General features: G+C 43.5%; 1 long non-coding RNA gene across 1 annotated transcript in view; it reads right to left on the bottom strand.

Annotated features, from left to right (window-relative positions):
* Positions 1-572: 572 nt before the first annotated feature.
* Positions 573-22,075, bottom strand: part of LOC118265443 (uncharacterized) — a 37,168-nt gene continuing 15,665 nt past the window's right edge. Inside the window, exons 2-6 of the long non-coding RNA XR_007707331.1 lie at positions 12,054-12,179; positions 11,825-11,916; positions 11,505-11,579; positions 2,207-2,303; positions 573-688 (exon numbers count right to left, since the gene is read on the bottom strand). This is a non-coding gene — a long non-coding RNA (uncharacterized LOC118265443). The remainder of the gene's footprint in view (positions 689-2,206; positions 2,304-11,504; positions 11,580-11,824; positions 11,917-12,053; positions 12,180-22,075) is intronic.

Below are 22,075 nucleotides of genomic sequence, written 5' to 3'. Positions count from 1 at the left end.
TTCTATACATTGTGTGTGCCAATAATTTATTTAGCATGTATCGGAAACTAACTTATTCTATGGTTCCTGCCTATGCCTGGTCAAACGTCACCTGTTCCACTGGTGTTTACACGAAGAAGATAAGTATATAAGTATGTATGTAGATTGAATTGAATAAATATTATTCCAGGGTACAATGCTAATCGTTCTACTTAAACAAGTCAACACTCCTACAAGCACATTTCTACACCCACACAGACACACACTGTATAAAGATTGATATAATCATGAAAGGTTCATCGTGTTTGTTCCTTAATAACCTGTTACCTACTAATCTAACCAACAAGGAGTGGTCCCAGTGGCCCAGTACTGGAGTGATCCCAGTGGCAGCTCAGATATTTCGGTAACAATCCTGAGAAGGATCCTCAACATTCCCACGCATTGAAAATTTAAGGAAATAAAAAGAAAACGCATCATCAAAGTAAACGTCTATTTGTAACATGCACAATTACCGATTACAAACAAAGTGTCGCGGCGGCCTGCGCCCGCGCCGCCACGTGTGAACCGCTGCGTCACGCGGCGCGGGGCGGGGCGGGCGGGGCGGGCGGCGCGGGCGGCGGCGCGCGCTTGTTACGCACTGTGGGAATCCTCCGTAATGACAGGGCTACCTCCGCCGAGCCCGCGCTGTCGCCTTTTTGTCAGACACCCGCTGGAACATCACAATTACATCTCTGGTTATAACTAGCGCCACGCATTTCCCTATTTCGGTCGGCAATCATATTTTATAAGTAAGTACACTCAGGTTTTTATTTTCATATTCAACAGAGGTAACCAGACCTGTTCTACGTTTTCTAGTCCCAACATACAATATATCTGAGAGACTAATTAATCAAAACAACATTATACATAATTAAGTAAATAACTATTACATGCATTCAAAAAACCAAGTCCTTTGCGTACGCACAACGTTGCATGCACAACGGAGGCTGTACGCATCGCGCGCTCAGCCCTGGCTGTGACGTATTCTCTCACGAGGCTTTTTGTGTAAATGCGCTGATGTAACGAGTAGGCAGCAGTACGCGCCTAGATAATTGTAGGAGGCGGCGTCGGCGCCGGCGCACCGTAAGTCACGCCCGGCCTAAGTACTGTCATGAGAAAGTATGATGGCTTCTGCTACCGATCTACATGTTTAACCACTTGCTTGTATCCTCGCTACTTCCTTCCTCGTAGGTAATGTGGGAGTAATAGTGACTGTTGATCGCGATATCTCGACCACCGATAATGAACAACAATCACAACAATCTAAGCACCAGAGGTGCGACCAAGGTACAGAGGATACGAGTGTTATTTGCATTATTTTTAAAACAATGAACTTGTGATTGATTACTATGCGTACTGCATGGTAATCTTAGTATTTTCTGTCACGGAACAAGCTACCGGAAGTTAGCTTTACAAACCATTCAATTTATTTCACTTCATTAAACGTTGGTCACACCACATTACGGTGTACCACAAGCTCGAGGTGTCACGGTGGCTAACAAAGTCATCATTGACAGATTACAATTCATGGAGTAATGTCAGCGTGCAGCGCGCGGCGGGGCGCAGGGCGCGATGACAAATTTATCGCGCACCGCCCGCGACAATAAAACGCGCTCGTAAAAATATTACAACATAGTACCTACGTCGCGCCCCCTCGCCCCCTCTTACCCCTGCACACCCCTCACTCCCTGTTGGGCAGCCGCGACCCCCACGCAGGGATCCCGCGAGAAATAACACACTTTGTCTTAGAGAGAATCGCGTTCAATCGCAACACACACCTCCGAAAATGTGAACTGCGTTGATACGGCACCATCGTGTCAGCCACCAGGCAATTCATACACCGCCTACATCCCATATTGTACGTCTATATTATGTTTAAATACACCTAATAATGACTACCTGAGGTCTACAGGTGCTAATTCGTACTTCATACAGTCATTTGAAATAATATCCAACTAACAAGCAAGTACCGTATCGCCGTGTTAGTGCTCCGGGACGCTGAACGTAAAGTTGGGCGCGTTATGACGTGATATCGCGGGCTGCAGGATCCTCGGATCTGGCGGCTCTCGGTGACCGCCATTCGACACCCGTTACTGTGATTGAACCGCCATTACAGTAACAAGCATTTGATCTGCTATTGCGTTGCGTATTACAGCCAAACAAACAACAAATGAAGTGGTGTGTTTACCTCGGCCGCGGCCGGCGCCGACGACTCTCAGTCTCGATGTCCATGTTGAATGAAGGCTCGCGCCGTCACCGGCTGCACCGCCGTCGCCATCTGTCGACTGATGAAGTAATAACCTGTATTATTTAGTAAAAAGTAGATGTTTTATTCAGGGTCCTCTTCCCTGGAGGTGGGAGTAAAAACAGCATGCGATACATGACGCCGGGCGCTGTGCGACCGCTTACATTTGCTCCGCCGGCCGGAGGATCACATTCCTAGATAGCGGCGAATGTTGCGTGTGTATCGAGTCATAGCAACATTAACATTATACATACTTAGTATACAAGTCTCATGAAAACTACATTTTAAAATATTTGAAAAACTTCTCGCTGTAACTCAAGCTCGACTTGCGACGTGTGCTTGTACTTTTTGTTTGGCTGCACAGACATAATGCCGGATATTATGAATACTTAACATCGCTGCTGGCCTGGGCGAGTCTCACTTACGTTACAATGTATGGAGGTAATGACGCAAGTGGTCAATAAATAAACTGGATGGTGTGAACAAAAACTGCACAATTTTTCTGAATTATACTAAAACCTTGAATAATGCTCTAATTAGTTAGACATAGTGTGGAGTAGAACCTGCGCCCCCGCGCCGTGCAGCCCGCGCGGGCAGCGCCGGGCCGCGCGCCGCTCGCTTTACGAGCATATTTATGGCGCGCTCGGACACTTGCCCGTTTTTTACGATATACATAAAAGCTGCCGTGAAAGATTTACGCCAAATATATTCCGGCTAATGCTGATTGCGCGTTTCATTGTACTAATGTTATTGCTACGATTTATTGACAAATTACCTAAATGTTTATGGAGATTACATTGTTTAGTGCTCACAAATCATACACAAATACAATCGGGGCACGACAGTTCCCTGTGTCGGCCTATGTGTATACCTACCATACAATCACATATTATGTGGAAATTTACAGTGAGTGAAATGTAACATCTAGTCCCGGTCAGGGTGTAGTACATGAAGTGTATCCGCGGGTCATGGATGTAATGAGGTGGTGTGCAGTGGCCGCGGCCATTACGGGCCGATTGTGTCGCCGTCAGCCGGCGGACGATCAATTTTTTGATAGTGTCAGTCGCGGCGACAAGTCATTTCTTACGACAACATTTGATTTGAGACCCCGCAAATTCAATTTGTAGCACAATGCCGCTAAAAGTGAGTCGCCGCCCGCCATACATACAAACATACATACATACATATACATACATGGACGCACACACACGGGTGGAGGCGCGAGGCGCGACCAAATGGAAAGCAAACTGAAGCCCAAATAAATATTCGCTTTAGCAACAATCGAGCTCGCAACTCACACAATTACGCCGGAATGGAAAACCTTAGATAAATAAAATCGGAAGCGGCGGGGGCGCGGGGGCGCGGGCGGGGGCGCGGTGAGCGGGTCGCGGGACCCAAGTTTTTTCGCAAGAACAGAAAAAGCGAAGGCAGCAAACACAAATATCGGGCGAATGTAGCGAATTTCCAAAGTCCATTCGGTTTATTGACAGCGGAGGGGAGCGAATTCAAATCCTCGCCCGCCGCGATTTACAATAAATTTCAAGCGGAGAATATGTTTGCAATATGTCGAAGCTAGGGCTTCGCCCCTCGCGCCGCTCTCGAGACCAATTACTTTGCCCTTTCGGCCTCTCACAGAGCCTCAGGCGCTACTTTAGAGCGTGCACTTGTTTACAAGGTAATCGCGTGTCGCGGGTTGCGGGCCGGGCCGGGCAATCCCTTTAAAGCCGCCCTAATCGTGTGAATATTGAATTTTCTTGGCGAGCGATTTAAAGTGTAGTAGTATTTACATGTAATGTCGGTGGGGATGATGTGCTGTGTGTGGTGCCATGTGACGCGGGATTGGAATACATAATGATACTGAATCATTTGTGTAATGTTGTTGCAGTAAATTGTTGTCGTCACACGTATACAATATGGCACACCCAGAAACGCCTAGCATTAGAACCAGCTGACAAAGGAATCAAATTACATGGTAATTATTCACTCGTACTAAAGTCATTCCCCACTACAATAATTATCACCAAATCCGTTTCACGGGAGTCTCGCAACGAATGTCAAACTTGTGTATCTGCTTACACAATACAACTGTTGTGGAAGCACAAACATACAGTTCAGTTAACACGGAGTCGAACCCACTATAACAGAGTATACCGACTGTAGCTCTCGACCCCGAAATAAAGTTATAAAAACAAAACATGATAGAGTCATAAAAAGTGAGGGAATAGTTATAAAAGCAGCGCGGTGTGCAGTGGGGCGCGCGTGGCGCCACCTAGCGTGGGAGTGGGTGTAGTTCACTCTTGAGCAGGAGTAATATGGCCTATGACACTATGAACAACTTAATAATATTTTAAAACAACATTTATTTCAATATGCACAACACGCCATCTCTGAATATGATGTAACACACTCGTATTCATCTTCTGTCTATGATCACGGAGCCGGGAAGCTGCGGGCGGAGACGGCGGCAGATGTATTCATGAGTGCGCTACGGTGGAGCAATAAACCGCCCCCACCCGCGGGACTACTCGAATTCATAAACATTGGAAATATTGATGGGCTCATATGAATTTATTTGTTTTTAATCCAAGAGCTCGTATTATGTATGTATTCGTGATGCTGGCCAGACTGCCTGGCTGCCAAGAACATGTTATCATAAGATCGCATGCTCACTGGCAGTGCCCAGCACCAACAGTTGCAAAGTTTCTCAGCCGCGGCCCGAGCACTGGACAGCCACAGCCTCATTACGCGGCCGCCCTACGGAATTCCACTCTTTATTTATGAAATAAAAATGAAAACATTTCTGCGGAGAGCTGACGAATGGACACCCCCTGGACCCCCACAACCCTCTCCCACCCCCACTCCCCCTCGCCGAGGGTAAGCCTGAGCCGCGACACAACTACCCACCTCTAACTAATATGACAGCTGTATGCTTTTCAAACGACTGCTACGGAATTCGTAGCATAGGTAATGTTGCTACGAAATTCCGTAGCATAGGTTACTTGCTACGAAGTTTGTCTAGTATCTAGCGGTCCGTGCTACGGCGTGCTACGTTGGTGGTGTTTTTGTTGTTTTTCAGTTTATATGTATAATTGAATGTACATATTATTATTACGTCGCACGAGACTACTTATGTCGATTCTGTGTACAAAATTCATTACGTTATATCATGAATAAAATTATGAATTCGTTTTTATTTTTAAACGATTAATTTAATTGGGTATCGTCGTTTTGTCCTATATCAAGGGAGTATTTTCAATTCTAACACATTATTGCACTCAGGTAGGGAACACATTCAAATATTCGAAGAATGAAGTAGATACTCCGCGCGAGAATCGAAACGCGACCAATTTCTCAGCTATTGCGCCTGTGTAGTGGGTAAGGGATAACTATTAATAACAAAATAAAGTTTGAGTAAATAAAAGTTTGTTTATATAATAATAAAATATATTTTATGGAACAGCAGACGGATCACCTGATGGTAAGCCGCCCGTGGACACCAACAACACCAAAGTATTATTTATTTACTTACCTCATTTTACTTTACTTTTTCGATTGCAAAATGTGACACGCTAAATAATAATTGCATAAACTATATACATTTTGTGACATTCCACATAGTGGCGTCGCAATGTATTATATTATATACTGTAGTAAGTTCATTGACTTACTTCAACCATATGTACATCTACATTTAAATAATGTGTTTAACTCCTAACTTAACAAAGCTGTCTCAGCACGTCCCAGGAGGTGGCAGGTAGCCCCGGCAGCCGGCAGCATCTAGAGGAGTACCTCCTGCTCACTGGACGTATGGTACGTGAGTACTGGTCCGCGGCGGCCATTTTCCAATTAAACATAACACGTGTAATTACAGTTAAGTTTAATTCCCGTCGGGGGCCGTGGGGTCGCGGGCCGGGGGCTGGGGTCGTGGGGGGGAGGACCGGAAAGATTTTTCAATTACCAACTTTGTGCCGTCCGCTCCAATCTCAGATTGTAGACCAATGTCACAGGACAGAGACTCGCTCGCTATACAGGGAGTTATACAGAGCTTCGTAGAGGAATTAGTAATGAAAAGTCACAACAAAACTGGTTCAATGTAATGAAATTAAACCATAAATCGAAAGAAAAACAATCGTTATTACTCTACCCAGACCCTACCACACATCATTCAATTTAATCCCACCAGGTGTCATTCCAACATTGCGTAATATTCAAATACCATTGACTATGTTAACTTGCTTGTGTCCTAAATTGTAAAACACGGCATCCGATATCAAACAAGCAAGCAGTGAGCATCAGCTGGTACGGACATCCTCGTACACTTGAGAGAGAAGTGTTTAAAGTCCATCGTGTGTTGGCTACTCTGTGCTCTGTGGAATTCTTAATATCAGTGCGCGCTAACTACGGCCGTATAATATTGGCTGTTGGACTACCCCCATACACCCTCCCCCCTCCCAGGCAAGCACAGGGCGCCGCCCTCCCCGCGTGTGCACCAACTTAGGCCGGACGCACATGCAACTTGCAATTATGCATCTTAACCGAGGAATATTGGAAAAGATCAACGCATATGTTGTCGTTGTTGTTAACTTATGGTATATCCTACGTACAAAGTGATAGCCAAGAATAATTGGAAACGACTTCTCGCATAGAAACCGAATATACAAAGTTCTCTGTTGTTATTTATTCTAAAATTACAAATTGATGTACTGTGTATGTGGAATTGTATGATGCATCATACAGATACTGTTGTATGCAAGGTTTTGTACACATGCTTTGAAAGTAAATACATAGAATACGGATCAAATAACAAGTCCCCTAACAGTAACTATTTGTGAACAATTCATGTACATTCCGCGCCAGCGGGCGCGCGGCTGCCGGCGACCTAACCTCCGCTAACGATTACACGCCGAACTAAACGCTACTTTTAAATTGGATTCCGGCAACTACACAGCGCCGCCCTTTGTCCAGCGGCACAAAGAATCGTTTGATGCCGAATTATTGCCACCAGCGCTCGTCAGCTCGGCACAGGCCTGCTCATCACCACCACGAGCCGATCCACTGAGTGACCTCAGAATTAAGTACATAACATTTTATGACACTATTGCAAATTGATTATGTTCTATCAGAATGTATTAACTTGTGTTTAAAACGTTTTTTTACGTAAATTACGTTGGTCAATTAATTTCTACGATCCTGGTGAATCCATGCAGACTGATCCCAATATTTTTGAAATCGCCCTTTTAATTATATCATTTCATTATTATCTTCTTGTAAACTACATTGTGTAAATGTGAAACATCATATTCGATTTTATATTAAAATTATATTAAAATCTTGAGAATGTTAAAATACGATAACCTACAAAATATTGCCAACCCCCGTAGCGAAGCGGCACACGAATCCCACCTTAAAGCTCAAAGACGATAGTAAAGCTGAACGTTGCTATAAGTACAATTAAAAGTTCCGTGAATCGGAGAGCGTAACATTCGCGTTAATTACACAATATTAAAAATTAAAGCATTAAACCGTACATAAACGCCGGCCAATATCGGAACGGCGTTAAACAGCTAATAAAGAAGGTCATTTAATAAAGCGACGGCACGGACCGGCGTCGTACGGCGCGAGACGACACCGGACCGGGCAGGGCCGCTGTAAAACGCACTTAAATTTATTATTATAGCAGTTTATGAAAGATTGAAGTTGTGGAGCGCCTCGTACACGGCGGCTTGGACATTATCAACTAAAGCCGTGACCACACGGATTGATTAACCTCCACGTCATGGGAACGACAGGGTGAGCTACCACCACCACAGACACACACCACCAGCTTGGCAGTAAAGTTATTTTTATTGCATATTGTTGAATATCAGAACTTACATTACACAACTCACTGATTGAAAACTAAAGCTGTTCCGTACGTATTGCATATTTAAATGATATTGATGATGAATCGTCCCCTGCCATATACTAGTGTTGCACCGCGCAGTGCATAGTGCATAATTATGTCGGCACTGCCAGCGTAGTGAGGGGCAGTGCATACATTATCACGCTGCAGCGATCGATATCGCACGCCGCGCTCCCCCGGGACGTGTCGCCCAGTATTTGCATAAGCTGATGAGATGCGTCCGTGCCTGCCTCCCCCGCCCGGTCGATACTTGCACACGGTTAGGGTACATTTACGAAAATTACATGTTTCCCGGATTTGTGCAGCAACATTTATTCACAGTTAAAATAGTTGAATGTTGCTCATCATGTAACTAACGTCTACGAATATGTGCACAATGTAAAAAATACACTGATTTGGATAAACCTGGTGTCGTTGGTCGGTGACCAATCCAGGGATTTTAAGTTTGATTTTACAAAAAAGGAGGGATCTCAATTTTTTTAACTCCAGTAATAACAACAAGACTGGACTTGTGCATGAGACTTGTCGCGAATTGAACGAATGTATGCAAACCTAAATTCTCGCAAAATGTAATTGTTGAACTGTTTATTCGAGCTCATCTACGCTGACAAGGCAGTCGGTACGGACACATACAACATAGACTATGTTGTAGTAATTAAATGATGTAGCTGAGTGCCAGTTGTCTAGCCAGAGCTGAAACTTTGACAGGGAGACGGAGAGGAACAAAAGAATGAGTCAAAACTAATTGATATCTCAGTCCGTCTGAGCACATCACGATAAACAAAGAGTTTGCTCCCCACTCATCTGCGAGCGCATCCCTCGGCAGACGTCACCCCCCTGCCCCTGCCCCGCGCCCCCGCGCCCCCGCCGCCCCGGGCGCGTAATTAAGCCTCTCGCGACACTTAGCTGCTCGTTACGGTAGGTCCGGCCTGAGTCCGCGCGTGGAGTGGGGACTCCATGTAAATGCCGCTTAGCTCCACGGACCGTGTCGAGAGCTTATTGATTCGATGTGATTTTCAAGCTCATTCAGGTGTTATAAGTGGACTCTGATCCTTCATATCGCATTCTTGGAACCCTGGGACGACAATCAATTGGAATTTCTTTGTTATCCCTTTTATTTGTTCACAAAAGTCGCCGAACTACAATTATAAAACGATTATTGTAAGAATCGCCTTTGTAACGCAATAGTCGAGGGCAATAACAAATAAAACTAATTTCCTCGTTAAACACAAGGAAAAGTTCGGTAGAGTCGAGTTACGAGTGTAGTTAGCGTATCGCAGGGAACTATCAACGAATTGAATAATATTAGCGATAACATCGGCATTGTAATAGTTCAGGAAACATTTTCCTTAATGGCTGCAACACGTACACATTAGAAACTTTTTAAAAACATGAAAGTACTTAAATGTAAACTTGTGATTTTTATCATAACTATACTTAACACTTCCATACTACAGTACTATCACTTACATACGTAGCGTATAGAGTAGTCGCCAAACGAAGGATCATTGAATCAATGGCGGCGGCAGGTGGGGTGCGGCGCTGGGGGGTCATAATTAGGCTGGCGGATTAGCCTCCAGCGAGGAAATTAACTTGAAACTGTATGGCTTCCGGGCCTCGGGACCCTATTTTAGAGGCTCGCAGACAATCGGCAGCGCCATTACCGCCGGCAATTAAGACAGGTATTCGATTGGCTCCGTTCAGCTGATTGAAAATATCTCGCTGTGGCGGCGAGCTCGCCTTTATTGCATTCCGAGATTTAGGATTTGCACCGGAGTCGAACGGAGACAATATAGTGAGCGTGCCCGCCTGGCCCCGCTTGTTGTGCTACTCACTACACATTGTTGTCGCCGCTCGGAATTACCGATAAATTTTGTCAGGACATACCTTACAGCTGTAGTAGGCACGTACTTTTGTTTTGTTTTATGAAGATTACAAAGAAGCTGCGTAGATCTGTAAAGTATTTGCTACGCATACCTGTTACATAATAACTTGTTATTGTTATATATTTAAAATATTGTTTAGTTATAAGACTTTTATAGCTATTATCGTTTCATTTCTATCTAACCGAGTTTTGTTTTAGATTTATTTTTCTTTGTTTTTGTTGTTAATTATTGTAATGTGTATATATTTACTTATTACTTATTTAAGTTTTTATTTCATATATATTTTTAATAAGTATTATGTTTAAATTAGTTTTATGTTAGTACAAGTCTGCATTTGAACAAGTGTTTATGCTCCAAATAAACTCTTTTAAACTATGAAAAATGGTTTTAAATTATAAACATGATAGTCGAGAGAGGACTAAGCTTCCCTCACAATCGCAATATATCTGCCCAGCACTCGTCGACTGTACCATTGACAATAGACGATCACAATCACAGATCTTTCATACAATGAGCGTATCGAACAGTTGCAGTCTGCATATAATGTATCTATAATGTTTCTTCATTTGTTTTTTTAGTAAAATCGGCGATATGTTGGGAGCCGAGCCAATTCTGCTGCAGTAAGAAAGCGTGACGAGCGCAATAAACAATATTTATATATGGCGGATTTAATTGCTGTGTTAAGCCATTCATAAATAATAATTACCGCTGTAGCCTGATTCGTAGGATCTGCTGTTATTATAGGTATGCTATGTTAATGTATGTATTTATTGCTGTATTCACAGCTGCAGGTCATTGGTAATATTGTAGTAAGTTGGCAGACAACACAGCGTACTGGAGTCAGTGACTCGGTGCGCGTATGAGCGGCCAGAAGACGCGCTGTTTCAGTTTGTGTAGTATGTAAGTTCCTAGTCCTCAACACGTAGGTGTGAGGTACAGATGTATATCTGAATAACTACATTACTTATTTCTAGCACAATGAGAGATGTCGCGGCCGCTCCTCGTGGGCGCGGGGCGCGGGGCGCGGGGGTGGGCCGGTGCAGCCCGTCGCCATGGCAACCGCCCCCGTCTAATCAATTGCAGAAATATGTACGATCCATTACCAGCATAACAAGAGCCGCACCTCCTCTCGCGACATATTGTGAGGGTTACGACGAGAGAGTGACAGAATGCGCTGTGAGAGGTCACTTTATATCGGCCGTTTTATACAGGAGAGCGCGGCGACATTACACACACTTGGGAAGCGAAGAAAAGATGTATAGAGCGCAGTATCGACACTTACGTCTAACTAGGCGATCGTACTCACTGCTCAGAATGGTGAGAATGTATCTTATGGAGCGCTTGGCACGGGCTGAGGCAGGCGATGCAGCTTTATTTATGTTTAGCTACGACTTAATACTCACTCTGCGACCAACAGTAACTACAGGCCATGAGTAATGTAGCAATCACGTACCTTCACTGAACATTAGACTGCTCGTAGCTCGTAGCACGTAGCGGCCACCGGTGCTACGCCGTAGTACGCTACGCCCTGGAACATTAATTAGTTACTATGAATAAGAATATATTGATATTACCGTATTACATTATTCTGTTTACTTACTACACACGTGTGTGATAAATATTGGGTTATTGTTGACATTTCCTGTCGGGTGTAGTGAACCAAACGAATGAGATCTTATTGTTGTCACGTAATTAAGATACCATGTATGTGTAAAGTGTAGTTGTCTACCTTGAGTTCAGTGTGTTGTGGCCACATGTACGGCTACGACCAACCTGTTGTGCGGCGCCACACTGCGCGCACATAACGCTCAGCTTCCATCACGGTGTGACACCTGTCTCGTCACGGCTGCGGCTCCACACGTCGCCTGCAAACATTACTGTAGCTATATCCTCATTTAGATGTCCTTGGGAACAAGTAGGAGAAATATGGATCGAGAGATTACGTCATTTTTAAATGAAATACTTAATGTATTTGAATAAGAATGTATAGCATATCATGTACCTGCAGATTGAAGCCTATTATAATTAACATCGTCTATCAATTCACGGTAACAACTGGATGTACAGCATGTTGCACACAGACAGACGGACTGTAGGTGACCTGTGGCATCTGTTCTCATTGTGTAACCTGAGGACAAGCAGACAACTCACGTTATGACTACATGAATTAAATTATGTATGTTACTATAGTATACAGTGGGTATATAATGACATGAACTGTATGTATGTACATATGTATGTGTAACGCACACATACAAAGGTGTCCATAAAGAGTACTATGTGTGGAGCAGAGACAGTCGTTTGTCATGCTGTAAACAAATCCTAAGAATTGCGATAGATAAGGATTGTGTTCAAATGGAACCTGTATGTATCTTAGCTTTATTTAGATCAGTTACTGGGCGGTCTGCCGCCTGGTCATATTATGTTAATAATGTGTACACGAGGACGTGCAATACATCTACAAATAACATAAATATGAGTGCACATGACAGTGAGAGCTCTGCCTCGGAGGGACAGCGCACCTCCCTGCATCCCCCCCTCCCTCCCTAGCTCTGTATAATTACACCGGCCCGCTGCACTCCACCTCAGCACATTTCTCATATTACCCGGCGATTATTGACAATGGCCGCCACCTGCCGGTGAAGGCTGAGATTAACATCGTTTATTGGCACACAATTAATCGTTTGTTTAATCTGTGGCGGGCGGCGGCAGCGGACCGCGAAATTAATTATACGCATTATATTAGCAGCGCCGCCGCCGCCACCACACCGCGCCCAGGCGGCCAGGCGGCTGCCCAGGCACAGCCAGCACGTTGCTGCCCGGCACAGTGCGCTACAGTAGTTTATTGCTTCGTTAGCTGCTCCAGTAAACAGCTCGCTGCGCACTAATGTCCCGGCACAATATTCATGGCCCCAGCTCACGACCCTCGCCCCTTAAAATAACTCTAAAAAGGCGAGTACACTCCATTATGTGATTTAAAAATGATATTCAAAATCGCTATTAGGGCCAAAACGAGCGTAGCCGCTATTCTATTACCGACCCTTGCTGGAATAAATTCCATCGAAGCGCAATAATAATAAAAAAATGTCGAGAGCTTGTCGCGTGCAAAAGACGTGCGGTCACGCGGTCCTCCCCTGCAGCCCGACACCCTCCCGCCAGCACTCGCCCCCCACCCCCCGCCCCGCGCGTGCCTGCCCCCCGCGGCCTCCTCCACGCTCGCACCCTCGCAGCCTCGCCCGCACGAATATAATATGCATTATGCGAAATCCGTAACTCTTATGTCGGCTCCGGAGAATACCTTAAACAGCCATACTTTCATTCAACTTTCAACCTTCGGTCCTCGAGCTGGAGTTCAAATTCAGTTCAGCAAGGCGGCGCATATAACTTTTAAGGCCCGGTAACGAGTGCGGTTTCCTTAGGGCGGGCGAGGCCTGCACTCTCAAGATAACGCCGGGTATTAATCATAGTATTATCGGCCGGTGGCGGCGTCTTTGTTATGACACCGCGTTATTGCAGTTTTTTCTCTATCTACCCTCGAGGAACCGATAAACGGCTCGAGAGTGAATTTTCCGGGACAGATGTTTTAGTAATCCAGGGAGAGATAGCGCGCATAACGTTACAATAAAACATTCACTATTATGACAATGACGTCACTCGAGCGGGGCCGGGGTCGCGCGCATGTATTGAGACATAAACCTCGCTCCGTGCTGGGCTGTGAGTGCATACATTTATTGAGATCGTTTTAGTAAACTTATACAGAAGCAGATGTCCCCTCTAACTTTACTGGCATCATGTTTTTATAAAGTCATTTCACAGTGACATGAAAGTAGGCCCGGCAGAGGCGATACACAGCGGCGGCCATCACTCACTCGGCTTCCAGCCACTGACTCCACTGAGATAGAGAACGTTCTCCGCGGCAGCTCTCAATAGGGCCCGAGATGACTGGCTCAATTGGAGCTTAAATATCAAGGGACAGGCCGAAGGGACGCAACAATTTGTGTATGATTAATGACTGCGCCAGTCTCGCGCAGCAATCTGTGCGCCCGCGGGACCGCTTCAACTGTAAACATGTTCACGCACCATACTACCGCGTCCACCCTACATGGCACCTGTCACACGTATGGAAAGTAGATACACTCCTGGCAACATCAGAGACTCCAGGTAAAAGACTGAATAATAAAATAATAAAAGTAAAGTGCTGAGAAACCCCTCGGGGTTTCACTTAGATCGCCCTTTGAACAAAATTAAGTTACGGCAATAGAAAATGTAGCTAGAGCCGGTACAATCTAAATGATGTATTCAAACATTCTCCTCCGCCGCTACTGGGCGATGCTCCTTAAAGTAAACACTCCGAACGTAAAATAATTCTTCAAACACGCAATAACTTCTCAATTCGCACACACACACACTAATGTGTGAGACGTTTAGTGAGCGCTGTGTGTGTGTGCAGTAGGATCATTTTTCACGTTTCATGAAGCGGCGGGCGTGGGGCAGTGGATTAAAATACATTTCGCTAGTCGTTGGTGATGGATGGCCCTCTCGGAGGAAAGGGTTGCATCCCTCGCCCCCGCCGGCTCCCTCCTCCCTGTTACTAGAGTACACTACTACAGTAGCTACTCGGTATGTATATGAGGGAACATTTGTGTTGTGCTTCGTTTTAAGATTTAATATTGTAGCTATACGAGTGTAAATGTCGCTGTTGTTATACTTCGGGTTAGGTTTATTTCAGAACTCGCTTCTTTTAGATATTCCGACCTAGTTGCGCTAACCATGACGGTGTGAATGTGAATGAATTTAAAACACATCATGCCTGAAGCGAAACAGCAATATGCAGATTGTAATAAACTATCGCATAACTAAACTAGCCGTGGTACAGTTCTCGTACCATGTGAAGTAAATAAATAAAGAATACGTCACGTTGAATCCGACCCATATTGCAATCACAAAACATAATTGAGCAAATATCGAGATAGCCATCAACACGATATTGATGTTTGGCCACCAGTAGCAGGCGATGCAGGGAGGCGACGCATACTACGGCCGCACTTGACGCGCACATTTCCGCGGCCCAATAAGGAAAACGTATCAAAGTTAAACCCAACGCGTAACAAAACGTATCCGTTTACTGACGTTACTGCGCTAAATGTCGTCCATTCCCGACATGTACACCCGTGTGTACACCGTAACATGACACATCTCTGAAAATAATTTCAGGCAAATATAGCAAAGTGAAGGCAAATACAAGAAAACGATATTTGCGTTATATCGGTTTTGGGGAAAAAATGGCGAGTTTCCGATGTTTGTCAAACATAAGGCGCGCGGCTCACTGGACGCCGACAACATAATGCGCTGCTGTTTACTCATTACATACAATTATGTATTTGCAATTCATCGGCTATTACATCATTATAGTTTCCAATTGCAGTACAATGTACATGTAGACTAGCAACAAACTGTCAAAATAAGTTGTCTAATTGATGGACAGACTTATAAGTTGAATAGGTGCCTAATAAACGGCTATAATAGGTTCACTTTGAAATTTAACGAGACTTCGATGGTGATTGTGAAATGTCAAAGATAGCACGTGCGTCGTGTAAGTATTGTTTGAATGAGTGTGTGCGCAGTAGCTGTGGCAGTAGGCGGACAGGCGGACAGGTCGGTGCTGTGGGAGTGACGGTGGCGGCGGCGGGCAGCGGTCGCGCCGGATATTTCATTTCCTACATTAACCGCGCTTAATGCGTCCATATCGCCAATTTCACCGTTAATGGCTACAATTATCCAATATTTACACGACATTCTTTCGCAAACATTTAGTTTGGCTGCTCAGCGCCCGGCCGGCGATCGTTTATTGTGACGATTAATACATTCTGCCGCGCATTGCTTGCTACCTGTTACGAATACTTTAGTGTTGATATTATTCATTAACTTTTTGCCTGTATTATAAACTAGTGCAAATAGTGCCCTTACTTTCTGACGTATCGTCTGTGTATCCCATGGCCGGCTTGAGCCAGTACGAACCGGCGCGGGCAACCCGACACCGTCCCACATTAGCTGATTGTCTGGCAACACCTCGCTAACTATATTTGCGCACACGCCTTCTTCCGAGCTTTTACGTAAACTACCCTCGTTTATAACGATTAATTTATCAACTAAGTAATGGTGGCGTCGTTGTCTACTGCCAATATTTAATAACACTACCTTTATTATAAAAGTAGAAAACACTTCCTTTACGATGTAGAATTTCTTAAATCGTTAGTTAATTTATAAAATTAAATTCACATACCTGAGTAGTAATTAGTCCAACTCACTAACTTCTATGAAGTATTGTCATAGTTTCTGATTGTAGTAAGATGTGTATCAGTTTCCAACGGCCGCGTGTTGGCAATAAATCCCGGCGGCATGAATAGGCCGCGCCAGGTGTGCGCGCCACGTTTTACAACTCGATTTAAATGACGCTGTCTACGACTACAGCAATATTCGGCACAAAAACGTGTCAAATGGTAACGTCGCGTGGCACCGACTAACACGGCGCGATAAAAAACAGCTGCAGCGCGGAAGGGTTGCGGAAGGGTTGGAGCCCCTCGCGGCACAACCCTTGTTTTTTAACGACACGTGTCTGTCAAGCCGGCCCGGGAACCCTTTGTATGCAAAGCGCCAATAAAAAGGCCCGGCGCGTGCATGCGCGTTCTGATTTTAAACTGATTTGAATATAGAACATTTACATAGCCGGTGAGGAGGGCTGCTATTGGCCAGTGATTTGCGTACGGTCTTGCGCACTACGAGGCTACGCAGGTTGTTTAAAGTGACAGTTTAAAGGCGGTGCCATTTGATTCGCTGCGGCTGTGACCTCATGTACCGTCGCTGCCTACACGTTGTGACATGTAGTGTAGGTACGCGCGGTTAGTTTGCATATTGTCTGCTCCGTGCTGTACCTATCTATTATGACGCGATGTGCGAGGGTCGCGGCTCGTGGTATGTAGCTTGTACTTGCCGCGGAGGGGAACTTAGTTTGCATAACGAAGCTTGTGTTTAAAGTAGATATGTTTATAGAATGTAGGTATTTAACTAGTTAGGTACGATGTCTTTATGTAAATTAATAGTGATACCTACAGATCGTGTTCAATTGTTTTAAATCTGAGTTACCGATTTCTACGAAACGTGTTATTTGTGATTTCTATATTAGATAATATCGTGTAGAATCGAGTTTCCTTAATTTAAAACTATTGATTTTTTAGCATAATGCCCCAATCCTAATAATGAAAATTAGAGAAAATCAGAAATTTTAAACTTTTATTTGTGTAGCAGACATAAATCATGTAACATGAACGAAGTGAGGAGCAAAGTTTAATTCAAATCAATGCATTGATCCAGATAACCTGACATAACATATGCCACAAATATCTCATAAGTACAAAGAACTCGAAGTAAAAAATGTGAACTTTAAGTATTTAGTTAGCTGGGACTGGCCGCCCTCCTGCAGGTACATTTATATAAAATGGAACATTCCACGTGAGGCAGCCACTAGCTGGGAACAAACACGGCTGGCCGTGGGCAAACATCACAACTTCATGTTCGGGAGAAACTATAGCACTCATTAGGGGACACCGCCCTTTGTGCCACAATCAGGGCCCGCCAGGGGGCGCCATTATCGAATTGTTTAAAATAACGAGGGACCAGTCGTTTGAGTTGCCAGTTACTCGAACCCACCTCCCACTCCTACGTGCCTACATTGTACCTACTGCTCGCTTCAAACATTATTGTGAAGGGAATTAGAAACTTGTAGTTGACGGAGTTCTCCTGCGTCCTCAGAACATTAACAATAATGCCATATAAATACATTTCTTTTTTTTCAACGTCGCCCCACACTAGGATTATCTCCTGTGTCGTAGGTGCGTTAACAAACATACAAACAACCATTTATGCATCACACAAAGAGTTGCTCCGTGCAGGAATCGAACCTGTTACCCGTTGCACGGCAGCCGATTACCCAGCTACCGCACCAAAGTGCACTCAATTCTAAACGTACGAAATACTTTTGTTCTAAGTGATGATTTCCAATACTTAGAATTCGGTTTGATACTTTCTTTTTCCCATTATTAAGTTTGGTTTATACGAATTTAAGAGGTTCCTAAAAAGACGGGTACTGCTTCCAATATTATCGAACTTGGCATCCTTTCACATTTATGTTTTGGGTGGGATTTCATTTATTTTTGTAAGGTTTATTTTCTTATTTTACTTTACTTTGACTAAATACAAACCTTCGTAACGAATTTTAGGTCGGTACGACCATTGGAAGATATAGATAATTTTTTTGTTTTAGTTCCTTAGGGGTATGAATTTACACCTTCATTATTTTTAAAACCGACTCACACTTGGCCATTTTCAGATTTTTTCCTTTACCTTGACCTAAAGACCTACCTCCATGCCAAATTTCAAGTCAATACGACTCTAGGTTTTTGATGAGTGAGTGAGTCAGTCAGTGAGTGTATAGTAAAAATAGCGATTTTCTGACGTCAATATCTCAAGATCTACAATAGGTACATTAATGAAATTTTGTATTTTAGATAAGTAAGTAGATCTCGACAGATACTAGAAATTTCATATGCGTAGATAAAATAGATTTTGAGTTATAGGTGGGTCGAACTTGGCCCGAAATGGTTCGTGTAATATAACCCACGGCCGGTATGTCGGTTTTTTTGCTCGAACTTGGCGGACACATGCCGTGTGTCTAGATACGAATTTAAGAGGTTGGTAAAAAGACGCTACTGAATACTAAAATAATTATAAAAAGTACCTACTTACGTTCTTTACTTACGTTGCAGAAGTAACATGCCTATCGCGTTTGTGATGTCGATGATAGAGACAGCGCTGAAATCACAAAACACTGACCACTTCAGATCCAATTAAATTTCAAATGAGAGCTGTAATGAGGGAGGCAGGGAGGCTCGGCAGGCAGGCGGGCAGGCAGGCAGGCAGGCAGGTAGGTGGAACACATGTCCAGGAAGAACAGCGGAATGTTGGCAGACAAAGGCGCGTCCTCCACACACATCGTTACGGCCTGTTTGCACGGCTCAAAGATCACAACACAAAAAACGGACCATTTGGTAATTAAATTGTGGCCCGAGGCACGGAACCGCAAACTTTAACAGCAAACATTGCCCTCTCCGTAAAATGTAGCTACTTCAGTAAATTGGTCGTCAGCGCGGCCTGTGTAGCTGTGGCCCAAATTGTTGATGTGTACTTAGTTGTTGTTGTTGCCGTGTACTACATACCTGCGGGGCCGACCACGCCAATTATAATTATTTTTATAACATTACTCTATTCGTCTTTTTTCAAAATGAAACTATAACTTTGTAACAACTGGGCACACCGTTATTTTCGAGTCCAGTTACTTATTTCTAACGTTAGTCATGTAGATTTGTTCTCAATTTTACATTAAAATAGGCACAAGAACTGAAGTAGGATCTTATCACCACCGAACAAAGTAGAAAACAGTTAGATATTCTAAAAGTTGTATTGATCGCAATCTAATCAAGTAATCACTGTTAAAATCGACAAAATGGCATGTGACTAATTAATTTTCCATGCTTAATAGCATTTCTTTCAGTAATAGGTAAATTACCTAATCGGTCATAGGCCCCTGTCCTAAATAGATACCTAGTTACATACCCATGTAAATTTAAATCATAATACATGGCCAATATGAGCTTCTGTGAATGCATCTATGATCTGGTCTTCATTTGAAGTAGCAAAAATATAAATACACAAAAGTATTTTAATGTACTCACTCTATAAACAAAGTGACAGAGGACGAGTAGGTTCCGTGGTAGTTGTATGTAACTTTTGTTTATCTGAATATTTACTACTGTCTCAAATTTTCCAAATAAACTTGAAAAATGAAATAAAAAATATTGCTTGCTGCTAAGTTTTATTTGTGAAATTAAAATTGGTAAATGGCATTGGTGTAATTTCAATTTAAGAATTGTTTATTAAAACGATGATTAAGAATGTAGTGGAACACGCGATGAAAGCATCAAGTTTTTATATTTATTTATAAAAACTGTTTAACAATAGCGCATGTTTAGTGAAACGTCGCGCGTCGCATGCCGTCGGCTCGCGGCGGCGCTCCCCGCGTCTAAGGCCGGGACTATAGTTCGAGTGTAAACAGAATTCCCGTTATTATGAGTAGTCCGGCTCGGGACTGGGGTGCCGGGGACTGACAGGCTTATTTGTTGTCACAGCACACACCGAGCTAAACACACAATTTTGCAATTCACATAAATTACACACGGGTATTGAGTAACACATGAATCAAAGAATTTCATTCTTTCTTATAAAGTTATTTTGGTCTCTATGTATTGTCTATAACATTTATATCTTATTTATGTATCTCTATAACATTTTTTAATAATCACTACAATTTTATTGAGTTTAAATAGAGCAACGGTAAAAACGAAATAAGCTGATTTACTCAACCTTATAAAAAATATATTTTTCGTAAAGGTCCATTATCCAACGCTGTGACAAATCTGGCATAGTTCGGGCCCAATACGCTGCGAGTACAAAAGGTAGCATTACGGCTGGGAACAGGTGTGGGAGTGGGCACAGGAAGTGCTCCTGCCACTCGGCCCGAACTGCATTCATGCAAATATCTGCACGCTATGCTCGTATCACTGTGAGCCCCCATTGTGCCGCGCTCAATACGTCGATACGTTCAATGCGAGAGGTCAGTGCGACGCGCTTTGTGTGCGTTGGGGTGCGTATTTATACTAATTTAACAGATGGTCAAATAACATTGACATTTTAAAATTATTGAATTTCTTTCTGCCCACCTCCGTGCTTCGTGTTACACAATATAAACAGTGTATAACTCCAGAATGCATCTATGTTTACGACGTATACGTAACTACTGAGTACACTTTATTATAAAAAGAGCACTAAATTATTGGCATTTACATAATTACATTCTGCTACGTAATGGTGTATGTGTGTAGGTGTGCGCAAACGCAATGAATATAATATCTTCTTTAAAAGCAGCCCACGAGTGGAGCATGCAACACAATCCGAGTATTATTAGCTGCGGCGACCGGTGGGCGGCAAGAAATAAAGTGCACCCTTTCTTTGTCCTTGAACTGCAAAGGTTGCGAGCACAACCTGCCGCCGCCGCAGCTTAAAGTTCATTATCGCATACAACTAGAGTACAGTTAGCGGGTAAATTATCATTAATTAGGAGAAAGTAGTAGGCAATGGAGTGTTGAGCCCACGCAAAAAATAGGGTAAAGTGTGTTCATTGTTAGCACGTAAAGGGCATTGGGCTCGCGGGGCTCGCGGGCTGAACTTGTCACTCAGCCACTCTCTCCGGTCGTATAATTAAGCAATTAAGTCAATGCTAAGAACACAAAGAGTACTTTTATGGAACACCTTACGAGCCGGTGTTTATAATAATGGGCAGCATGTGACGCACGTAATGTAGTGTTGCAATATTTAAAGCAGTATTAACGAACATATATTGATATTGGCAGTGGATGGTGTGGCATGTCTCTCCTGCAAAGAGTACAATTTTTTACACCTTTACACATTTGAAATCAATATTTGCAATTTAAATTGAATACACAGTTGGCCCGGTAGCTGGACAAACGTCTACCGCGCACCATGTAGCGGGTTCGATTCCCGCACGGAGCAATTCTTTGTATGATTCACAAATTGTTGTTTCTGATCTGGGTGTCGTGTGTATGTGAACTTGTATGTTTGTAAACGTACCCACGGCACAATGGATAATTCTAAAGTGGGGCAACGTTTTATAAAAAAACGAAGAAAAACACACAAATAGTACACACATCTGAAAAGTAATAATATTGTTGAGTTGTTATAAATCATCAAACTAAACTCTAAACTTTCAAGCAAACGAACTTTTTACGAGCACCTTGTAGTAACTCGTATCGCCTAGATCGCTCTGTCTCATATAAGGCGATAACATCAGCAGTGAGCGGGTACCTCACACCAGGCCCACTATTCACACCATGT

This window comes from Spodoptera frugiperda, chromosome 28 (genome assembly GCF_023101765.2).
Source record: "Spodoptera frugiperda isolate SF20-4 chromosome 28, AGI-APGP_CSIRO_Sfru_2.0, whole genome shotgun sequence".
NCBI lineage: Eukaryota > Metazoa > Arthropoda > Insecta > Lepidoptera > Noctuidae > Spodoptera > Spodoptera frugiperda.
The sequence above is the reverse complement of the archived record's forward strand: the minus strand, read 5'-3'. Positions and strand labels throughout refer to the sequence as shown.